This window comes from Staurois parvus, unplaced genomic scaffold (assembly GCF_062004578.1).
Source record: "Staurois parvus isolate SC_StPar_1 unplaced genomic scaffold, SC_StPar_1.0 ptg000773l, whole genome shotgun sequence".
NCBI lineage: Eukaryota > Metazoa > Chordata > Amphibia > Anura > Ranidae > Staurois > Staurois parvus.
Window position 1 is genome coordinate 211430 of NW_028318569.1, and position 25098 is coordinate 236527.

Consider the following 25098-nt stretch of genomic DNA (forward strand, 5'->3'; position numbering starts at 1 on the left):
TCTGTGTGAGGTCCCGATTCATGTGGTCACTTCCTGACATCATTGCTTACTACTTGTGAAATCCGTGAATGATCAGAGAGGTCACATGGTACAAGGCTATCCACAACAGCCTTGTACCACGTGACAAGCTGTGACCAATAACTTCTGAATTTCAGGAATACAGTGAGAGAGAAGGAGAAATGATTGCTTTTACATCCATAAAGGTTGTAAAAGCAATCAGTGTAAACAAAGAAAACAAAAATCTTCATCACCCCGCACAAATAGTACAGTGTCACTATGGTAACGGTATGTTAAAAAAAGTCATAAATATGAAAATGTAAATTTTTTTTTTTTAAAAATTATGATTTTTGGTTATAAACTAAATTGGGTTATTTTTGTTTACTAAAAAGATAGCTGAATACATTTTGGCCATGATTTATGAAGAAAGATTATTTGCAAAATTTTATAAGAAAAACACTTTATTTTTCAAAGTGTTTGGACTTTTTCATAGCAAAATAAATAAAAATCCCAGTGGTGTATAAATACCACTAAAATAAATGTTATCTGTCTCAAAAAAATGCTAAAAAATTAATATGGGTACAGTGTTGCATGACTGCGCAATTGTCATTCAAAGTGTGATAGCACTGAAGGCTGAAAATTGGCCTGGGCAGGAAGGGCGCGAAAGTGTCCGGACTTGAAGTGGTTAAATTAAAGTTCATACACATCCAATGTTTCTTTGCAGTCATGCAACATCCTTGGTGAATGGTGGTTAAATAGTGACTACTATTGTCTGCTATTTAATTTGACCTTACAGTCCTGAACTTCAACTATACTATAAAAAGATCTGCATTCTGACCTTTGCTTTTGTGTAAAATGATGTGGTTGCAAACACCAACTAATGGGACTGCACAAAAATTAGTTTACGAAATTGAAGCCAGAAGCAAAGTGTACCTTGGTGGTACAGATGACCACAATAAGTGCGTACTCTTGCAGCAAGTTCTAAAAGAGAATTGTATTCTCCATTAAGTAAAATTAAAAAAAAAGAAAATTAAACTAGTGCAAGGGGAGTTCAAACAAACCGATCTGAGTCCCTGACAGTATATATACCATTGTGTCATTTCTACAGCATCTACCAAAAACGAACATATTACGTTTGGGAGGACTAGCTTTTTAGAGCACACCTGATAAAATACTAAGTGATTCTGGTTTTATTTTGTTACATTCCTTTACCATAAGCATAGCTAGCTTTACCTTTTGGTCTTTTTTTTTTCTTTTCCTATTTTAACATCCTTATGTTTGCAACTCCGTTGTGCAAAGGACTGGAAGGAATTATTCAGATCAGCAGACAAGAATGTCTGTTTTAATGGAAATTAAACATATTCTAAAAATACCAAACAGATCCGAACAAACAGACTTACAAGTCGACCTCAATGCACTGTTTAATTGGACAACTATGTGGCAAATGAGGTTTAATATTGATAAATGGAAGGTTATGTACTTGGGGGCTAAGAATATGCATATATCATACATACTAGGGGGAGTACAACCGGGGGAATCAATGGATCTGGGAGTTCTGGTAGATCACAAGCTTAATAATGGCATGCAATGCCAAGTTGCGGTTTCTAAAGCGAGCAAAATCCTCTCTTGTATTAAAAGAGGTATAGATTCCAGAGAGAGAGATATCATATTACCCCGGTACAAATCATTTGTAATACCTCATCTGGATTATGCAGTTCAGTTTTGGGCACCAATTCACAAAAAGAACATTGGGGAACTGGAGAAAGTACAGAGAAGGGCAACCAAACTGATAAGAGGCATGGAGGAGCTCAGCTATGAGGAAAGATTAGAGGAACTGAATTTATTCTCTCTTGAGAAGAGGAGATTAAGGGGGGATATGATCAACATGTATAAATACATCAGTGATTCATATAGTGAACTTGGTGTAGAGCTATTCACCCTGAGGTCATCACAACAAGGGGGCACTCTTTACGTCTGGAGGAAAAGGGATTTAATCTTCAAACACGGAAAGGTTTCTTCACAATGTGGAATAGACTCCTTCAAGAGTTGGTTCTGGCCAGCTCAGTGGATTGCTTTAAAAAAGGCCTGGATTCTTTCCTAGATATACAGAATATAACTGGATACTAACATTTATAGATAAAGTTGATCCAGGGAATATCCGATTTGCCTCTCAGGGAATCAGGAAGGATTTCTTTCCCCTGCAGGAGAAAATTGATTCATGCTTTGCTGGGTTTTCTTTGCCTTCCTCTGGATCAACTGTGGGTATAGGATTATGACTTTTTTTTTTTTAATGGTTGAACTGGATGGACTTTTGTCTTTTTTCAGCCAGACTAACTATATAACTATCCATATCATGTATCATTATCTAGCGTTACTTGATTTGTTTGCAATGACAACTGCACTTCAGGAAAAATGTCATACTCAAACTAATTTCAAATTTAATTACAATTTTGTTGATTTTGTTGTGCAGCATGTGTATGCTTTACTGACCCAATTAGATCCAGACCTAGAACAACTGAGGATTAAATTGTGCTGCTGTTCTTGGTTTGCCTATTGAGACAGGAGTGTTACTATATCCTGCTGTGTTTAAAAAAAATAAATGGGCTGCCTCACCACATTAAAACCCTGTGTTTAAATGGTCCCTTAGGGGTTGATTTACTAAAACTGGAGAGTGCAAAATCTGGTGCAGATCTGCATAGAAACCAATCAGCTTCCAGGTTTTATTGTCAAGGCTTAACTGAACAAGCTGAGATTAGATGCTGATTGGCTACCATGCACAGCTGCACCAGATTTTGCGCCCTCCAGTTTTAGTAAATTAGCCCTTTTGTGTGTTGCTGCTTCTGTATGTTGCTATTAAAGTATCAATGAGCAAAAATATTTTCTGAGACAGAGCTGCTTAATCAGTCCCATACTGTATCACCAGACTAGATGATAACCACATCTGACCATTAATGCAGTTTACATCAATACACAGCCCATGGTAATCTACAAAGGGGTGTGGTTCCAGACAGATTTCACAAATCTAACTTCTCTAGGGCTGGTTCACACCAGGTGCATTTCAGTGCATTTTTTATTCAGCATCAAAAATGCATGGACGGTGGTTAACATGGATTCCAGTGGCCCTGGTTCACACGAGTGCAGTGCATTCCAGTGTGGTCAACAAAAGTAGAAGATGTTGTATTCTGTGTGTATGGAACTCGGCAAAACTCCTCAAAATTGCACCAGATTGCAAATGTCCTCAATTGTGATGAAGCAAAAAAAAATACATCTGAATGCATCAAATGCGCACATGCAGAAACTCATCTGGAATGCAGAAATGATGCCTCCGAACACACAGCACATTTCATTTTATTGCTATCTGCGCGTTACTCTGTATGCATTCATTATTCCACTGTTTTCATGTGCAACATTGCAACAATTTTTTGGGGTGTTTGGGTAAATGGAAGTGCATTTTCCATGCATAATTTTTTTCTCCACCTTTTTAAAACTCAAAATGATTAATCAAGAAAAAAAATAGCTAAGGTGGATACTAAATGATCCCCAGCAGGAAATGAATGTTAGTCAATAATAGTAAATAGCACTGGTCAGTTTCAGAAATAAAGATTTATAGGCCTTGGATGATCACTTAGAAAAAAAAAATTGACGACTTTTCCGCCTGGCTGCCCTTCTTCCTCTCCTCTGAGCTACCCACCATCATCCTTGGTGACTTCAATATCCCTATCAATGTCAACAACCCGGCTCCATCCCAACTCCTCCACTTAACCTCTTCTTTTGCACTCACACAGTGCACACAGTCCTCCACCCACACTGACGGGAACACCCTGGACCTCGTCTTCTCCAATCTCTGCACCCCCCACAACCTCACAAACACGCCTTTCCCTCTCTCTGACCACAACCTCATTACATTCTCCATCTCCCCGTCCTCTAACACCTCCCCCCCAAACATCAAACCATCACCAGCCGTAACCTCCGCAACCTGAACCCAGCCCCTCTCCACTCTGCAGCTGACCGTCTGTACGACAGTATCTTTCCACTGTCATGTCCTGACTTGGCCACTACTGCGTACAACGACTCGCTGTCAGCTGCCCTAGACTCCTTAGCACCGCTAACCACACGTAGCATTAGACCCTGACCGCTTCAACCCTGGCAGAACGACCACACTAAAAATCTTAAATGACGCAGTCGTGCGCTGGAGAGACTATGGCGCAAAACCAGATCCCCTCGAGCGTTCTCCCTCTACAAATCCGCCTTCCTCACCTACACCTCATCCCTCCATGCTGCCAAACAAGCCTACTTCGTAACCCTCATCAACACCCTCTCCACCAGTCCTCGCCAGCTCTTCTCCACTTTCAACTCCCTACTCCCCACCTCCAACCAGTACCTCACTCACCTCCCACGAGATTGCCAATCACTTCTAAAATAAGATTGACGCAATCCGTAAGGGCATCACCAATGCTCAACCTACCTCCCCACCTTGCCTCTCTCCCACTATAACCCCACCAACTCTCCCCTCCTCTGACCTCGCAACCACCCTGCCCCCCATCACATCTAACGTCCCACACACTATTACCTCCCCAACACTCCGCTCCTTCAGCCTTGCCACCACTGAGGAGGTCACCAAGGTCTTCTCAGAAGCCCACCTTGCCACTTGCCCCCTTGACCCTGTCCCCACACAACTCCTTCGGGCACCCTCCTCCTCCATCCTACGCTCTCTCACCCACATCTTCAATCTCTCCCTCTCTACTTGCGCATTCCCCTCCCCCCTAAAGCACGCGCACATCACCCCCATACTCAAAAAACCCTCCCTGGACCCCACCGACCTGAACAATCTTAGACTCATCTCCCTTCTGCCATTTACTTCCAAGCTCCTTGATGAGCAACTTCCCCGATGCACTACAGTCTGGCTTCCGTCCCCTACACTCCACCGAAACCGCCCTACTCAAAATCACTAATGACCTGCTAACCATCAAAGCTAATGGCCACTACTCCCGTCCTTTTACTCCTCGACCTCTCCACGGCCTTCGACACAGTTGACCACCCCCTCCTCCTTAATAAACTACATTCCCTCGGCATCAGAGAATCCGCTCTCTCCTGGCTCTCCTTCTTCCTATCCCAACACTCCTTCAGCGTTACCTATAATACCTCCCCCTCTCTCCCCCTCTCTGTTGGGGTCCCCCAAGGCTCTGTCCTCGGGCCCCTTCTCTTCTCCATCTACACCTCCTTCCTCGGCAAACTGATACACTCCCACGGCTTAAACTATCACCTCTACGTCAATGACACGTACATTTACCTCTCCACCCCTCACCTCACCCCTTCAGTCTCCACCCGCATCACCCACCTGCTGAACGACATATCAGACTGGATGTCGCTCCATTTCCACAAACTGAACCTTTCCAAAACCGAGCTCCTAATCTTCCCCCCAGCCTGCGCACCCCCCCCCCCCAGACTCAAACCTGTCCTTCCAACCCCATGTCCAATTGTTGGCAAACTCATGCAGACTCCACCTCCGCAACATCTCCAAAATACGTACATTCCTAACCCCAGACACTAATAAACAACTTGTTCACTCCCTCATTATTTCACGTTTGGACTACTGCAACTCCCTTCTCACCGGCCTACCTCATCACAGACTATCCCCGCTTCAGTCTATCCTGAACTCAGCGGCCAGACTCATCCACCTTACCAACCGCTCCTCTTCTGCCATCCCCCTCTCTCATTCCTTCCACTGGCTCCCGATTGCCCAACACATTACATTCAAACTACTAACATTGACATACAAAGCCATTCATAATGCTGCCCCAAACTACCTCACCGACCTGATATCCAAATACCACCCTACCCGTACTCTTCGCTCCTCACAAGACCTCCTACTTTCTAGCTCCCTGGTCTCCACCTCCCACGCCCGACTGCAGGACTTCTCCAGGACATCCCCCATCCTCTGGAACTCACTACCCCAATCCATCAGACTGTCACCTACCCTCCTCACCTTTAGGCGCACCCTGAAAACCCATCTCTTCAGGGAAGCCTACCCCACCCTCACCTAACAGCCAATCTCCTCCACTCCTCCTACCACTCCATTCCCCCACAGCCACTTCCTCCTATACCACTTTCCCCTCCCTCCTAGATTGTAAGCTCGAAAAAGCAGGGCCCTCGAACCCCTCGTGTACTGTATTGTCTCATGTTCTGTCCCCCACTATAATGTACAGCACTGAGCAAACCTTTCTGGTGCTATATAAATACTGTATAATAATAATAAAGGTGTGTTTATTTTCAAACGTTGCTGAACATGTTGCCGCTTGTGTGTGGGCATTAAGACCATTAGGGCTCGTTCACACTTGACTTTATTTCTAACTCTTGCCAAACACCCCTATAGCATTTGACAAGCATTAGAGAGGTGTTTTTAACGCTCTTCAAATGCTCCCCAAACACCCAATGCTCGATTTTGAGGCAGTTGATAGGTGTTTGCCAAGCATTAAAACTGCACCACAAACTCCTATAATGAAGTTAAATGGTATTAATGCTCCGCAAACGCCTGCCAGGCATTTGAGGAGCTGCACCATAGCCTTGATTGGGAGGCTTCAACTCCTCCTAAGGCTACGTTCACACTAGCTTTGTCAGTAGGCATCAGACAGGCGTTTGTGAAGCGTTTTTAAGGAACATTCTGCAGGATAGCACACAGTGCTGTTCACACTGAAGCATTAGCGTCACGTCAAAACTGACACCTTGGCCCTTATTCAATATTGGGCGTGGGCGCATATTCATGGACTTAAGCCCAATTTTCATGGGCGTCTGTCTATTTTTTACCCTGCAACCTAATTCACTATTGACCAGCGCCCATAAGCAGATGTCCAATATAATTCACAAAAAGACACACGCCCGGAATCAGACTCACAAAGCAGACTTGCTAAGAAGCATGTCTAACACCATGAAAAATCACTGCAGAGACATGTTCACTTAGAAATTTGCTTTGCCAAATATCAGGACTTCACTTTAAACAATATCTGCTATTTCAAAAAAAATTAAGAATGTGTTAAAAATCGTTTTTTTGAAGGAAATCGACACAGTAAAAATCTAGACGCCCGTGCAGTGTCTTTGGCAGATACAACTGAGCATGTGCAGAACACATTTTAGACTTCTGCCATGGGCGTTTGTTTTTTAGCCACTGACTAATAGTGAATCTTACTGTGGATTCCTCTGACAGCCGGCACTCGGTCAAGACTATTGTGTTTAATAAACAGCACTCGGCATATCTTCATGTAATCTAACTAGATTTCCTTAGTTCTAGTGATTCTATTTTTGTTTCTTATCCTTTATAATTATTTCTGTAATGATTTTACTTATTTCAAAGGTCTAGATAATATTTATTTTGACAGCTGAATGTAATAATAAAGGTCCGCAATAAAGAAAAAAAAAAAAACAGCGTGGGTCCCCCCTCTCATCCTTACCAAGCCCTTCAGGTCTGGTATGGATATTAATGGGGAACTCCACACTGAAATTAAAAAAAAAACAGCGTGGGTCCCCCTCAATATCCATACCAGACCCTTATCCGAGCATGCAGCCCGGCAGGTCAGGAAAGGGGGGGGGACGAGCGAGCGCCCCCCCCTCCTGAACCATACCAGGCCACATGCCCTCAACATGGGGGGGTGCTTTGGGACAGGGGGGCTCCCCCCCCAAAGCACCTTGTCCCCATGTTGATGAGGACAAGGGCCTCTTCCCCACAACCCTGGCCGGTGGTTGTGGGGGTCTGCGGGCGGGGGGCTTATCAGAATCTGGAAGCCCCCTTTAACAAGGGGGCCCCCAGATCCCGCCCCCCCCCTACGTGAACGAGTCTGTGGTACATGGTCCAGCAGACTTATTCACAAAAAAACTAAGTGTGGTGTAAAAAAAACACAGTACAGGGTCTTTGACAAGTCCTTTATTAAAACAATGTCCCCCGAAGTAGATCCAACGTCAATCAGGGCGGCGGTGGCAGGGACCCGAAAAAGAAAAAAAAAAAAAAGGTTCCGCTCCCGTCCGAGGCTTCCAGCCTTGTGAAGAAGAGGCTAGCTGACATTTCTTATATAGGTATGGGGCGGGGCCAGCCGGGGACATCATTCGAGTGACCCGCCCCATGTCACATGCTTGCTGTTCCCGGCTGGCCCCGCCCCATAGCTATATAAGAAATGTCAGACTGTCTCCTGCATTCAGCTAGTTAGCCTCAGTGGAGAGACAGGGTGACATTTCTCAAATAGGTAAGGGGCGGGGATGATGTGCCCAGCTGGCCCCGCCCCATACCTATATAAGAAATGTCAGCTAGCCTCTTCTTCACAAGGCTGGAAGCCTCCGACGGGAGCAGAACCTTTTTTTTTTTTTCTTTTTTCGGGTCCCTGCCGCCGCCGACCGCCGTGATTGACGTTGGATCTACTTCGGGGGACATTGTTTTAATAAAGGACTTGTCAAAGACCCTGTACTGTGTTTTTTTTACACCACACTTAGTTTTTTTGTGAATAAGTCTGCGGGACCATGTACCGCAGACTCATTCACGTAGGGGGGGGGCGGGATCTGGGGGCACCCTTGTTAAAGGGGGCTTCCAGATTCTGATAAGCCCCCCGCTCGCAGACCCCCACAACCACCGGCCAGGGTTGTGGGGAAGAGGCCCTTGTCCTCATCAACATGGGGACAAGGTGCTTTGGGTTGGGGGCCCCCCCTGCCCCAAAGCACCCCCCCCATGTTGAGGGCATGTGGCCTGGTATGGTTCAGGAGGGGGGGGGCGCTCGCTCGTCCCCCCCCCCTTTCCTGACCTGCCGGGCTGCATGCTCGGATAAGGGTCTGGTATGGATATTGAGGGGGACCCACGCTGTTTTTTTTAAATTTCGACGTGGAGTTCCCCTCAATATCCATACCAGACCCTTATCCGAGCATGCAGCCCGGCAGGTCAGGAAAGGGGGGGGGGACGAGCGAGCGCCCCCCCCCTCCTGAATCATACCAGGCCACATGCCCTCAACATGGGGGGGTGCTTTGGGACAGGGGGGGCCCCCAACCCAAAGCACCTTGTCCCCATGTTGATGAGGACAAGGGCCTCTTCCCCACAACCCTGGCCGGTGGTTGTGGGGGTCTGCGGGCGGGGGGCTTATCAGAATCTGGAAGCCCCCTTTAACAAGGTGCCCCCAGATCCCGGCCCCCCCCTACGTGAACGAGTCTGCGGTACATGGTCCCGCAGACTTATTCACAAAAAAACTAAGTGTGGTGTAAAAAAAACACAGTACAGGGTCTTTGACAAGTCCTTTATTAAAACAATGTCCCCCGAAGTAGATCCAACGTCAATCACGGCGGCGGCGGCAGGGACCCGAAAAAAGAAAAAAAAAAAAAAGGTTCCGCTCCCGTCGGAGGCTTCCAGCCTTGTGAAGAAGAGGCTAGCTGACATTTCTTATATAGGTATGGGGCGGGGCCAGCCAGGCACATCATCCCCGCCCCTTACCTATTTGAGAAATGTCACCCTGTCTCTCCACTGAGGCTAACTAGCTGAATGCAGGAGACAGTCTGACATTTCTTATATAGCTATGGGGCGGGGCCAGCCGGGAACAGCAAGCATGTGACATGGGGCGGGTCACTCGAATGATGTCCCCGGCTGGCCCCGCCCCATACCTATATAAGAAATGTCAGCTAGCCTCTTCTTCACAAGGCTGGAAGCCTCGGACGGGAGCGGAACCTTTTTTTTTTTTTTTTTCTTTTTTGGGTCCCTGCCGCCGCCGCCGCTGTGATTGACGTTGGATCTACTTCGGGGGACATTGTTTTATTAAAGGACTTGTCAAAGACCCTGTACTGTGTTTTTTTTACACCACACTTAGTTTTTTTGTGAATAAGTCTGCTGGACCATGTACCGCAGACTCGTTCACGTAGGGGGGGGGGGCCGGGATCTGGGGGCCCCCTTGTTAAAGGGGGCTTCCAGATTCTGATGAGCCCCCCACCCGCAGACCCCCACAACCACCGGCCAGGGTTGTGGGGAAGAGGCCCTTGTCCTCATCAACATGGGGACAAGGTGCTTTGGGGGGGAGCCCCCCTGCCCCAAAGCACCCCCCCATGTTGAGGGCATGTGGCCTGGTATGGTTCAGGGGGGGGGGCGCTCGCTCGTCCCCCCCCTTTCCTGACCTGCCGGGCTGCATGCTCGGATAAGGGTCTGGTATGGATATTGAGGGGGACCCACGCTGCTTTTTTTTTTAATTTCAGTGTGGAGTTCCCCCTCAATATCCATACCAGACCTGAAGGGCTTGGTAAGGATGAGAGGGGGGGACCCACGCTGTTTTTTTTTATTATTTATTTAATTCACGGAAATAATTTAAAATTCAGCTGTCAGTGGGAAACCCCGATGACAGCTGAAACATTCCTTCTGTCCCTGCAGAGAGCTCCGCTATTATATTTGACATTAAAAAGTATAGAGACTGCAACATTGTATCTATTTGTATCCATTTCGGATATAGATGGTTTTATTTGGATACATATAGATACAATGTTGCAACCTTTATACTTTTTAATGTCAAATATAATAGCGCAGCTCTCTGCAGGGACAGAAGTAATTACTTTGCTATTATATTTGCAGGCCGTAGACAAGGCGAAAATCGAACAATTTTTTTACCATTGGTGGGAACGTCGGCCCATTGAACAACCGATTTTTTTTTTTTTTTAAAACGGTCAGTTTTCGCCCCATCTATGGCATGCATTTTTCTTTTTCTTATTCTTTTTTTTATTATTCTTTTTCTTGCAGGTCATGGCTCATGTGCAGACTTTTTATCTGTTAAAAGATCAGCCAATTTGCCGATCATTGCAGCTAAAATCGGCCGATCTGCAAAATCGGCCAATTTTTATCCAAATTTACCAATTAAAAAAAGTTGCAAAATCCCCAAAAATGGCTGACCATTTAACCCACTAACGGGCCGAAAATCAGCCGATTTTTTTTGCGGACGATTTTAGACTCATGTAAAGCAGGCCATAGATGGGTCTAAAATCGGCTAATTTTTCTGCCGAAAAAAAAATCGAACGATTTTCGGGCCGTTAGTGGGTTAATTGGTCAGCTGTTTTCGGGATTTTGGCACATTTTTTTTATCAGTAAATTTGGAACAAAAAATTTTCAACTTTACTGGTAAACAAAATATGCTAAAATCCCAAAAAATGGCCGACCAATTATCCCAATAACGGAAGAGGCCCTTGTCCCCATTAACATGGGGTCAAGGTGCTTTGGGGGGGAGCCCCCCTTCCCCAAAGCACCCCCCCATGTTGAGGGCATGTGGCCTGGTATAGTTCAGGAGGGGGGGCGCTCGCTCGTCGTCCCCCCTTTCCTGACCTGCCGGGCTGCATGCTCGGATAAGGGTCTGGTATGGATTTTGGGGGGATCCCCAAGCTGTTTTTTTTTTTATTTCAGCGTGGAGTTCCCCCTTAATATCCATACCAGATCCGAAGGGCTTGGTACAGATGGGAGGGGGGACCCCACGCTTTTTTTTTACATTCAGCTGTCAGTGGGGAACCCCGCTGACAGTTGAAACATTAACACATGGCTGTCGCTCCTACAATCCCGCATGAGTTATGTTATCAACTCATGCAGCATTTTAGTAGCGAAAACCAATGCAGCGCTCATGTTTCAGCTGCCGGCGGAGTTCCCCACTGACAGTTGAATGTAAAAGTATTGCAGGGAATTACAAACAATTTGTAAAAAACCCGGCGTGGGGTCCCCCCTCCCATCCATACTAAGCCCTTCGGGTCTCGTATGGATGTTAAGGGGTAACTCCACGCTGAAATTAAATAAAAAACAGCATGGGGTACCCCCCAAAATCCATAACAGATACTTATCTGAGCATGCAGCCCAGCAGGTCAGGAAAGGGGGGGGGACAAGCGAGCGCCTCCCCCCCTCCTGAACCATACTGGGCCACATGCCCATACCAAATTATTCAAACATTTGTAAACAGACCAATTAACTGAAATGGTTTGGCATTTGTACCCCAAATATGACGTTCCCTGAGGCGTTGGTAAACCGAGGTACGCCTGTATTAGTATTGCAATCCTTTGTATTGGGATACATAGAACCAACATACATCTGAATTGGCAACATAGCACAACATTTGTGTCACATTGGAGATATCTGGCTAGTTACACTGACCTTGCCCAGGGACCTAAGATTGATTCACAGCACAGAAATACAGGCTGGATTAGCAATGTAGCTCCGTGGATTAGCGGTTAGCACTACTGTCTCACAGCTCTAGGGTTGTCGGTTTGAATCCCAACCACGGTAAGGAAGTAGCATGATCTCCGTGTGTGGCTGTCTTCAAATAGATGTTCTGGCAACATCTTTGCTTTCTGTCTAAATGATCCCCAAAATGTGAATTAGAATGAGGCCTTGTCTGTTGAAACACCTTCAAAGCTGCACCTTATGTGAATGTCATACAATGGGATAAGGTAAGAGCCTGGAGCACTAATAGATTTGATAATGGTGGTTTACACTCCACCCACTTTTGTGAAGGATTTGGCAAGCAAAGAGCTGACAGAGAGAGAGAAGAGCGAGCCAGTGAGGCGAAGAAGAGTGAGCGAGAGATACATACTGAAGAGAAAGAGAAACATTCAGAAGATTGAGCGAGAGAGAAGAGCGAGCCAGTGAGACAAAGAAGAGTGAGCGAGAGAGAAAAGACTTGGTTGGTGAATCCACACATCAAACTTGTCACAAATACTGGTATGGATTTTTCCACCAAATACAAAGCAGACCCTTATCCCAGCAGGCAGGTACCGCACGCCTTCAAAGATTTATTTCCTTTGTTGATTTTCCTGCTTCGTTCACACTATATGCAATTGAAAATTACTGTTTAAGTTGCCAATTTTACTGTGTTTTCTAGAGAATTACTAACTAGTTGTGTTTTCAATTGTGTGTAGCATTGCGATTTCTATTTGAGTCTAGATGTTAAATTGCTAATAAATGGCCAAAATCTTCAAATACCTTTGAACTCTCACTGCAACAAATGGCGTACGTTAATACACTCACATTCACATTCATTATATCCAATATCCGGTACGATGTCAATTCACAAATCGCACCTGAAATTGCACACCCTGGATGCGACTTGTCATGCGATTGGCATGGCCAGCAACTTGCCCTTTGCATGGCAAATTGCACACAATGTTACTGGGGGCTAACACCACTGTCACATCTAATCCGATGCGGCAATTGCCCAACTTACAGTGAAGTTGCACGAGTTCACAATCCAATTGGATGTGAACAGAGCCTACAGTGGCCAATAGGGTGCGACTTGGTCTACGATTTGCAAGTCGCCTGTCATGCCAATTGCATGGCAATCGCAAACAATGTTACTGGGGGCTACCCGGTCACATTAAAGCAGATTTCTAAGTGGTGTTATTGACACCACAGTCACATCATGTGACTTGCATAGAAGTTGCATGATTTCAAAGTCGGGGTACATGGTGATTTCAAGTGCAATTTGCAAGACAATCGACACCGATCTCTCAGCAAATTGCATGAAAAGTAGTGTATTCATTACTCTATTATTACTTGCGGCTCCTACCAAGTTTGAACCACAACAATATGAACACTCCAATAGCGTGCACATTGAGTGGGACTTGGCATGTGATTTGCACAACATGCAAGTTGTAAATCGTCTGCAAAGTCGCACCCTATTGTCTGCTATTAGAGCGACCACATGGGTGTGTTTCAAACACTGATTTCTTAAGTAGTACATGTACTACTTTAGTGGCAATTTGCATAGAGATCTGTGTCAGATGTCTTGAAAATTGCATTGAAATGGTCAGCTTTACTGTAAGTCGCATGATTTGTAAATCAGCTTTGCCCAGAGTGTAATGTTTGGTGATGTTTGATTTCTGGAGTGTTTTGCCAATTGATGGGAAATTCACCATACTAGTCAAATCGATTTGTCATTTTCAGTATTGCATACAAGATGTGGTCATGTGACTGTCTTAACTCATGTGAGAATCTGGAGGGAATTGTGACCATAGTAGCAATAAAGGTTCCAATTGGGGTTCCCTTTCACATCCCTGCTCAATGTTCTGTTGTATGCTGCACACGTACATTTCAGTGTATATATCTTTCTGATTTGTGGGGCCTGTATACCAAGGGTTAATGCAGGTAGGAAGCGGATTCATCAGGTGAAAACACTTTCACTGACCAAATTAAGGTCAGTGGTGGGTGAGGCTTCATTGGGTGTGGGGCCTTGTTTGGCACGCTCCAAATACAACCTAGCTTATATAAAGACGTGCCGTAGTGAGTGATTTGGCCTGTTACTAGGCCGTGTGGTTTGTGACTAAGTCCTTGCATGGTGTGGTTTGGGGGAAGAAGAGATTTTGTGCTGAATTGCCCCAGACACCACTCAGGCTGTGTTTGGAAGTGGGCTGGAAATGTTTGCATATTTTTGGCCTTGTAAAGTGTTTGTGTGTTATTGCACAATGATTGTGTTTTTTCTCTTTGCATTGAAAGCCTCACACATGTCAATCGTTTTGTTTAAAATCTGCTCTTGTTTTAATTTTGCTTGCTTATTTAGACTCCAATGCATTTTTCTGACAAACCTGCTGACAAATGTATGTGTAGGGGATTTGTAGAGGTGGGAGGGGTTTTTTTTCACATGCTTTGTTTTCTTGATATTTTGATCTGTAGACTTTTTTTTTTGTGAATGGATCTTTATACTAAGTGATTGTGTAAGTAAATCCTATGTGCACGAAAATGTTGCTTGATTCATCTTCCCCTTTGTTTCCTGCTATAACCTGAGCACGCACAGTTCATTAGAAGTATCTTTAGATTGTAAGCTCTTATGAGCAGGAGTGTTTTATTTTTGCCACATCCTATTTTTGTGACTCACCAAGATATTCACTGTACCTACTTGTTCCTGCTGACCAAATAAATGAAGATATATTTGATCAATAAATGTTTGACCGATGTTTTTGTGTTTATTTTATGTTCAATATATGAACAACCTTAATAGTTACTTTGTATACTTATATAATCTGCTCAAATGTAGCTTATAAGAGCGTGAATATGCAAGTGTGTGCAAACTGGCTTTTTCAAAACCAAAAAAAAAAAACCCACTTGCACCACAATATTGTTATGTACTAATGAATATGTCACATTCACTGTGCAGCCAGCTACAGATTTTCTACAATTCGATTTACAGTAATAAAATAGTCCACACTTTGTTGATTTTTGGCCTTTGGCAACAAATATTAGCCAAGGTTAAAAAAAACAAATCAATAAGAAACACACATTTGTGAAAGCTATCATAGCCGCGCATAGAAATGCGCGATTGCAAACAAATAAGCACCAAACAGATGTCCGCATGGCGCATGAACGGCTATCCTGGAAGTCCGTCATCACGTGCGCACACCCGGAAGTGGTTGTGGGTGTCACGACCCGCGGTCGCCGCCACCAACAGGCGACAATCGCGCAGCCGCGACTAACAGTATTACGTCACACCCACGGCGTCAGACCCCAGACCTTCTTACCAAACTCGTGACCGAAGGGCCGGCCGATCCAAAACCGCGGTGTGACGCGCGTAACAAGGCCCCACCCAGCTGCACCCTACACAGCGATTGCCCAGCTAATGGACTACAATCGGTGCCTGCAGCCTGAATGCGCTTGTTACTGGGTCGGGTTAGTTACGCAACTAACCCTCTACTGCCACCACCACTTTTGTCGGAGACTGGGAAACTCCCGTTATCAAATATACACTATAATGATTGAAATATTGATCTATATAGCACGGCCCGCAGACCTACTATACAGAAATATAACCACAGTAGCGTCTCTTCAAAGGCAGGGATTCGTGAATTGCAAGTAAGCGCTTAGAAACAGTTTAACACTTTCAGAAAGAAAGATTTATTACCAAAAGCGTTGGATGCAAAATAAATATGTACAAAGAGATATCACAAAAATATATATATATGTATATAAAGACACAGCAAACATAGAATAGCGAGGAAATTACAGGGTAAGTTACTTGCCTTGCCTGGTTTTAGCAAATTCAAGTTGTGAGCCGAAAGGTTCTTTGATCTCCCCTTGTTACGATGTTGCTGGGAGATCCCTGTGTGTATGTGTCAGTGTGAGTCTAACTCACTTACTCTCTTAAAGGTTCCTCTCAGGGGCAGGGAGGGGGCTCTGACTACACGTTTTGGGAGTAGTCATTGGGGAACTCTAAACTAACTACAACTCTTCCCCCATGATATGAAACATACAGTGCAGTTTTCTTATCTTGATTAAGATGGGGGAGGAAATACACTTTACAACCATTATGACTGCTGGACGCAGGATGTCTTAGCCTGGTTGACCCCCACACCATCTGCCAGAAGATAACGTTTGCCTCACAGGAATGCAGGGGGGATGTGAGGAGTGATTTGAAAAATGCCTCAGATAAACAGATAGAACACTGAAAAGGGAGTTGAAGGGGGACTCCGCTCCAACAAGGATGAGCATGTTTGCCACACCTCCCCCTTAAGTGGTTGCCAAGGAGTGAGCTACAAGTTCTCTCCTGACGCAACCGACTTCTGCTGGCTCGACCTGCCGTGATAACCCATCCGCGTTGCTATGGGTGCTGCCCTTCTTATGCTGTATGGTGAAATCGTATTGCTGGAGAGTTAGGCTCCACCGGAGTAGTTTGCCATTCTCCCCAGCCACACGATTTAGCCAGCTCAGGGGATTGTGATCAGTGATCACGGTGAAGTGCCACCCATACAGGTACATTTGTAGTTTCTGGAGAGCCCACACGATCGCCAGGCACTCTTTCTCGATCGTGGCGTATGCTACCTCCCTCGGGAGCAGCTTCCGGCTCAGGTAGAGGATGGGATGTTCCTCTCCTGAACCATCAACCTGGCTCAGGACGGCACCCAATCCATATGCAGAGGCATCCGTCTGCACTAGGAAACGACAGGTGAAGTCTGGAGCCTGTAGCACAGGGGCGCTGGCCAGCGCCTCCTTCAAGGCCTGGAAGGCCTTCTCACACTCGGGTGTCCACGACATCTCCTTGGGCAGTTTCTTCTTGGTCAGGTCAGTCAAGGGTTTCGCCAGGCTACTATAGTTACCTACAAACTTCCGATAGTAGCCAGCTGTCCCCAGGAATGACATGACCTGCTTCTTGGTTTGTGGGGTAGGCCAGGCCAGGATGGCCTCCACCTTCCCTGTTTCAGGCCTCAGGGTGCCTCCTCCTACCTGGTGTCCCAAATACTGGACATCTGTCATGCCTATCTGACACTTGCTGGGTTTGACTGTCAGATTGGCGGCTGTCAGTCTGTCCAGAACTTGTGACAGATGCCCCAGATGTTCTTCCCAGGTGGGACTGAACACGGCGATGTCGTCCAGTTAGGCTACTGCGCACTGTTCCAGCCCCTCCAACAGGTCGTTCATGACCCTCTGGAAGGTGGCTGGGGCATTCTTCATCCCAAAGGGCATGACCGTGAATTCGAACAAGCCGAATGGGGTGATGAAGGCCGACTTTTCCCGAGCCTCGGGCGCTAGAGGAATTTGCCAGTACCCCCTGCTCAGATCCATGATCGTGAGACAGCGGGCCGCCGCCAGCCTATCCAACAATTCATCGATCCGGGGCATGGGGTAGGCGTCTGCAGCGGTGATGGCGTTCAGCTTCCGATAGTCCACACAGAACCTGGTCGTCCGGTCCTTCTTGGGGACCAGGACTACAGGGGACGCCCAGGCGCTGTGAGACTTTTGAATCACCCCCAACTGCAGCATTTCCTCCACCTCCCTCTTCATATCTGCCAGCACCTCTAATGAGACGCGATAGGCGGATTGTCTAATAGGAGGATGGGCCCCTGTGTCTACTTTGTGGGTAGCAAGATGGGTTCTCCCAGGCTTCCCAGTAAACCTACCCCCATGTACTGCCAGCACTCTCTCCAGCCCAGGTACCTGGGTGGGGTTAAGGAGGGGGTTGATCGGGAGGGCTGACTCCCCTTCCCTAGTGTCTGCGAGTAGGTCCAGGAGGGGGTCAGCCTCCTCGGTCTCCTGTTGGCTGCAGACTGGCATGACGTAGGCCGTACGTTCGTGGTGAGCCTTGATCATGTTAACATGGAAGGCCTTCTGCCGTCTGCTTCCTTCGCCTAACCTAACCAGATAGGTCACATTGTTCAGGCGCTGGGTGATAGGGTATGGGCCTTCCCAGGCAGCCTGCAGTTTGTTCTGCCGCAAGGGTAGCAGAACATACACCTGCTGTCCAACGTTGTATGTCCTGCTCTCTGGCATTACGGTCATACCAACGTTTCTGCCTGGTCTGGGCCTGGGCCATGTTTTCTCGTACCAACCCCACCAGCATCTCCATTTAAATCCCGGAACCTGAGCACGTAATCCACCACGGAGACCGGGTCCGCAATCTTGCCCTCCCAGGTCTCCCGGATTAGGTCCAGAGGCCCTCTCACCCTCCGCCCGTACAGAAGTTCAAAGGGCGAAAACCCGGTGGAATCCTGAGGCACCTCTCTGTAAGCGAATAACAGATGAGGCAAATATCGTTCCCAGTCCTTGCCCTGGGACTCCACAAAGGTGCGCAACATTTGTTTCAATGTGCCATTGAAACGTTCGCACAAGCCATTCGTTTGTGGATGGTAAGAACTGGCCATGATATGCGTCATCTGTATCTTCTGACAGAGAGCTTGCATCAGGTCGGACACAAACTGGGGCCCTTGATCACTAATAAGCTCGGCCGGAAATCCCACACTGGTGAAGATTCCCAGCAGAGCATCCGCAACCTTGTCCGACCGGAGGGAGGAGAGAGCCACAGCTTCCGGATACCGGGTGGCATAGTCGACCACTGTCAAGATATAACGTTTGCCTGAGCTGCTAGGGATGGCGAGAGGCCCCACGATGTCTACTGCCACCCTCTTAAAAGGCTCGTCAATCACAGGCAAAGGTTGTAATGGGGCCCTGTGCACCTCTCCTGCCTTGCCAACTCGCTGACAGGTATCACAGGACCGAGAGTAATCTGCTATGTCCGCTAACATAGTGGGCCAAAAGAATTTATGGATCAATCGGGCTCGCGTCTTCGTGATTCCCAGGTGCCCGGCCAGAGGAATCTCATGAGCCACCTTCAGCAGCTGTCCCCGACAGGGATGAGGCACGACAAGCTGTCGTCTACCAATGTCAGTCCCCCTTCCCTCAGTGGGCAGCCCCTCCCTATATAGTCTGCCTTGCTCCCAGTAGACCTTTTGTTTAGCATTCTCCGCAGGGGGGCAATTAGCCAGATTCCTGAGCTGCTCCAGGGTCTGGTCTGTCAGTAAAGCAGCCTCAAATGTGGAACTACAGGTCCCAGCCAGCGGTCCTGTAGCAAACAATGACAGCTGCTGAGACTCCCTGGAGGCAGAGTCCACTGGGTCAGAACAAGGGGAGGGGTCTGGGACATCCTCCTGCTGTTCTGAGACCAGAGTCTGTGCCTCAGCTACCCGAGCTGCACTGCGGGTGACCACTAAGGTGAGGGATGCCTCATTAGTATCATCAGAACCATCAACATTACTGACCTTATTAATGACATTACTAATGATATTACCGACATTGACATCAACATTACAGGCATTTGCAACATCATTGTCCTCATCATTATCAACAGTTACTTGTCTACTGTCCATTTCACCTGAGTTTGTTACCTCCCCCAACAAGGGGATTTCTTCTCCCTCTCCAGCTAATGGAGAATCTTGCCACCCCGCTCCCTTCCCAGCCCCCTCCCTCTGTCCATCCACAGGCTGCCCAGACATTAGCTCAATATCTGCACACTGTACCTTGGTAGGTCCCGAGAGTTCCAGGGGGGCATCCGGAGAGTCCTTAGCAGGGGCATAATAGGCGATAAGGGTGCCCAGATTGGCCCCCAATAGGACAGCTGTGGGAATATCATCAGAGACTCCTACCTGCCTCATCCCCCTCCCTGCACCCCAGTCCATGAACACATATGCCTGGGGTATGCGGGAACGGGTTCCCCCCACTCCGGTGAGGGTCAGGAACTTCTCGGGGATGATGTCTGTGTCCTCTATCACCTCGGGTCGGACTAAGGTGACTTCAGCTCCAGTGTCACGTAAGCCTGTTACGGTCCGGTTGCCGACGATGACCGGCTGTAGGTTGATGCTGGGTCCCCGAGGTTTCCTACTGACCAGCAGCACGGAGGAAGAGTTGCGGGCTGGCTGGCCCGATGATGTCATCTTCTTCTGCTCAGGACACTGTGTCCTGAGATGTCCGGCTTTCCCACAGGCGAAACATCTGCGGGTGTCAGGCAGGAATGCCTTGGCTCCAAGCGCTGCAGGGTTGGGCGGAGGTGAAGCTTGACTCACCGAAGTAGGAGAGGTTGCTAGGGACGATTTCCCCCCTTTCCAGCTGTTTGGAGGAGCCTTGCGAGGTTCAGGCACTCGCGTGTGGACAAAGGTATCTGCCAGGTCTGCTGCAGCTGTAGTAGATGCTGGCTCCCTCTCCAAGACGAACTGTCTGACGTCTGCTGGACAAATGTGCAAGAGTTGATCTCGGATCATGAGATCCTCCAAAGATTCATAAGAATCAACTTTCAGTCCCTTAGTCCACTGTCGGAATGTGGTGCGTAAGCGACTTGCCACATCCGTGTAAGAGTCCCCAGGTCCTTTCTGCATGGACCTGAACCGCTTGCGGTACACTTCCGGGGTCATCAGGTACTTCCGGATAATGGCATCTTTTAAAAGTTCATAGTCATCATCTTGCCCCTCTGGCAATTCAACAAACGTTTCCAGGGCCTTGCCTTGAAGCCCTGGTGTCAGGTACCGAACCCATTGAGTTTGGGGCACATGGTACTGACGGCACGTTTTTTCAAAGGACAGTAAGTACGTGTCAATGTCACTGTCCTTTTTCATCACTGGAAACTTGGCTGCGCCCACTGAAAGAGTGCCGTCCCTGTGATCTAGGGACCCGAGGTTCTGACCCGATCGCTGCTGGAGCCTTGCCATCTCCATCTCGTGCCGACGATCAGCTTCCCTCTGCACTGCCTCTCTTTCAGCTTGCCGTTCTGCAGTTTCTCTGTCAGCCCGGCGTTCCACAGCTTCTCTGTCAGCCGCTGCTTGGCATTCCATGAACCGCAGGTATGCCTCCAAATCTGTCTCCATGAGGCGTTTTAGGGCCTCCTGCATCTGAGAAGAGTCTCTGCTGGTTACCGGCACCTCGTTGCTAGCGCACTCAGGCGGTGGTGTGACGTTAACCTTTGGTGATCCTCCAGTGTCAGTCTCTGTATGCCCATCCTGTGAGGCTGTCTCTGAGCCACTGGCAATGTGGGTAACGGGAACCACTCCATGTTCAAGTTCCCCCGAGTTCTGATTTGCTCGGATATCATACTCCACTAGATCACTAATCAAATCTTCACGAGTTTTGCGACCGACGTCCAATCCTCGTGAGGCACATTCAACTTTCAAATCACCTTTGCTCATTTTCTCGTAATCTGCTTCACCAGGCATAATTGCAAGCAAAGATAGAAGAAAAAAGTAGGAAAAGAAGGAGCTGTTGCTATGTGTCTCTCTATACACACATATATATAAAATAAAATATGCACCGCTTGTTTCTAAGGACTGTTTCCACAAAGGTTACAATCCTTCAGTGCAGAGCCAACTTTTAACACTGCACTGAAGCTCTTACTGCAATTATCCCATGTACGCTGCCAACAATATGTCACGACCCGCGGTCGCCGCCACCAACAGGCGACAATCGCGCAGCCGTGACTAACAGTATTACGTCACGCCCACGGCGTCAGACCCCAGACCTTCTCGCCAAACTCGTGACCGAAGGGCTGGCCGATCCAAAACCGCGGTGTAACAAGGCCCCACCCAGCTGCACCCTACACAGCGATTGCCCAGCTAATAGACTACAATCGGTGCCTGCAGCCTGAATGCGCTTGTTACTGGGTCGGGTTAGTTACGCAACTAACCCTCTACTGCCACCACCACTTTTGTCGGAGACTGGGAAACTCCCGTTATCAAATATACACTATAATGATTGAAATATTGATCTATATAGCACGGCCCGCAGACCTACTATACAGAAATATAACCACAGTAGCGTCTCTTCAAAGGCAGGGATTCGTGAATTGCAAGTAAGCGCTTAGAAACAGTTTAACACTTTCAGAAAGAAAGATTTATGACCAAAAGCGTTGGATGCAAAATAAATATGTACAAAGAGATATCACAAAAATATATATATATGTATATAAAGACACAGCAAACATAGAATAGCGAGGAAATTACAGGGTAAGTTACTTGCCTTGCCTGGTTTTAGCAAATTCAAGTTGTGAGCCGAAAGGTTCTTTGATCTCCCCTTGTTACGATGTTGCTGGGAGATCCCTGTGTGTGTGTGTCAGTGTGAGTCTAACTCACTTACTCTCTTAAAGGTTCCTCTCAGGGGCAGGGAGGGGGCTCTGACTACACGTTTTGGGAGTAGTCATTGGGGAACTCTAAACTAACTACAACTCATCCCCCATGATATGAAACATACAGTGCAGTTTTCTTATCTTGATTAAGATGGGGGAGGAAATACACTTTACAACCTTTATGACTGCTGGACGCAGGATGTCTTAACCTGGTTGACCCCCACACCATCTGCCAGAAGATAACATTTGCCTCACAGGAATGCAGGGGGGATGTGAGGAGTGATTTGAAAAATGCCTCAGATAAACAGATAGAACACTGAAAAGGGAGTTGAAGGGGGACTCCGCTCCAACAAGGATGAGCATGTTTGCCACAGTGGGGAGTGTAAGTGGATGAGAAGTGGTTGGAGGTTTTGTGTTGGTTGAAAATTTTGATAACTTTATTGGCATTTGGACATGGCGAGAGCACAGTTCTCAACTGAGGAGATGATCCTTATATGTAAAGTAAGTGTGGCCATTGCAAATATGTTTATAACATGTGAGGGACAGGTAATTGCAATTTTGTGGGTGGGGCCTAGCAGAATCTCACTTGGTGCACATGCTACTTATCTGCACATTAGCTCCTGGGTATTAAAGGGTCAATGATATTAACCACTTGCCTACTGGGTACTCCTACCCCCTTCCTGTCCTGGCCAATTTTCATCTTTCTGCACTGTTACCCTTTGAATGACAATTGTGCGGTCATGCCACATTGTACCCATCTTAAATTTGTATCAGTTTTTTCAGACAAATAGAGCATTCTTTGGGTGGTATTGACTTGCTGCTGTGTGTTTTACTTTTTGCTCGATAAACCACAAAATAGCTCATAATGAATAAAAGTCTGTTTATATTATAACATTTGGTAAACTGGTAATTTAGCAACACTGATGTGTGTTGATGAGGCAGCACTGGTGGGTGGCACTGCTGGCCACAGGTGGGTGGAACTGTTGGGTGGCACTGGTGGGCACTGATCATCGGGGCCGACCCCTGCTTTGATAACTGCTGGTTCTCGGCAGTACTTTCCACACATTCTGACAGCGTGATGAAAGTGCAGCCAAGACCCGGCAAATGCATTTCCCGGTGATCAGCGTGTCATTGGACATGGCTGATCACATGGTAAAAAGCCGCTGTGATTGGCCTTTACCACATCACGTGATCAGCTGTGTCCTTAGGACACAGCAATCACGGAGAGCGTGTTCTGCCAGGATGTCATATGACGCCCTCCCAGAGCTGCCTGGATGCAGTGTAGCGTTATTCGGCTATCTGCGGTCACCAAATAGGTAACCAGCTAGGCCTTCATGGCTAATCTTTGAATATCTGGACATGTATACTGCGTATAATGCATTACATTCTACAATGTGTTGGTGTACATGGTATTACAGTGTGCAATGCGTTGCTGGATTCTGCATGACAGTGGACAGCGTATCACAGTGTGCAATGCGTTGCTCCATCCTGCATGACGGTGTACAGTGCATTACAGTCTACAATGTGTTGGTGTACACAGTATTACAGTGTATTACAGTGTGCAATGCGTTGTACACTGCAGTGTGCACTAAAGCATTTTACACTCATGCACTGTACACACTAACGCATTTGACATTTCTAGTGTGCAATGCGTTAGTGTGCAATGCCTTCGACAGTACAATGCATTTGCAGTATTGGTGTATGTTTATTAAGCACAGATAATTAATCTGATTTTAGTTATCAAGGAGAAGTCTTCTCTGTCCCCCTGTTTATGAGGTGGAGGACAATGGTTTTCCGAAGAAGAGAGGAGACTTTTTTTCAAGGAGATCTGTATAGATTTCCAGATATATGTGTAGATGGTTGAGGGGCTGCATGTGATCTCCGGAGATAATTGTGATTAACGATCACCTGAGTTAAACCAGTGAATGAAAAGTGTCAAAAAACATGGATTGAAAATAATCTGCACTGACCACTGTGTTTTGTCAAGCCACATATTGGCACATTCTGGTGTCACACAGATGCGATGTGAAATTTGCAGTGTTTTCTGTGCAAGCGTTGCACCGCATCACAACCGCAACCCCTTCATGCCACCTGCTGCGGCTTTCTAGGTGAAGTTACCAACACACCAATATTGGTACACAAAGCGTATTGCGATTTGCCAAATTGGATGGCATGCCTATTCACACCCATGTGCATACCCTGAAAAAGTGTCCTGCACATTTTTGGCCCGGATGCGGTGCAATTTGAGGTGTGCAAAATGTTTGTCTCTAATTGCAACGCACACAAATTGCATGTGATTTGCCCAGGAGTGCGGTGTTATACCACAATGCATGTATGTGAAGCCAGAATAAAAGGATGTGTGTTTTGTCTATTTTTACTTGTGCATGTTAACATTATGTAAGTGCATTTTTCTTCTGTTTAACATGCTATAGAAATGCAACATGCATTTGGATGTAGTGTTTTTGTATGTGCATTTTGGAAGTATTCTAAACACACATTGACCCTAGGGCCACACCATATCTTATGCAGGCCATAGATGGGTCGAAAATCGGCCGATTGTTCGTCCGAAAACAAAATCGGCCGATTTTCGGATCGTTAGTGGGCTATTTGTTCGGCCGTTTTTCGGTATTTTGGAAGATTTTTTTTTTCCGGTAAAGTTGGAAAAAAAAAACGGCCGAATTTGCCGATCGGCCGATTTTCGTGGCAATGATGGGCAAATCGGCCGATTTTTTACTGATAAAAAATCTGCACATGAGCAGTGACC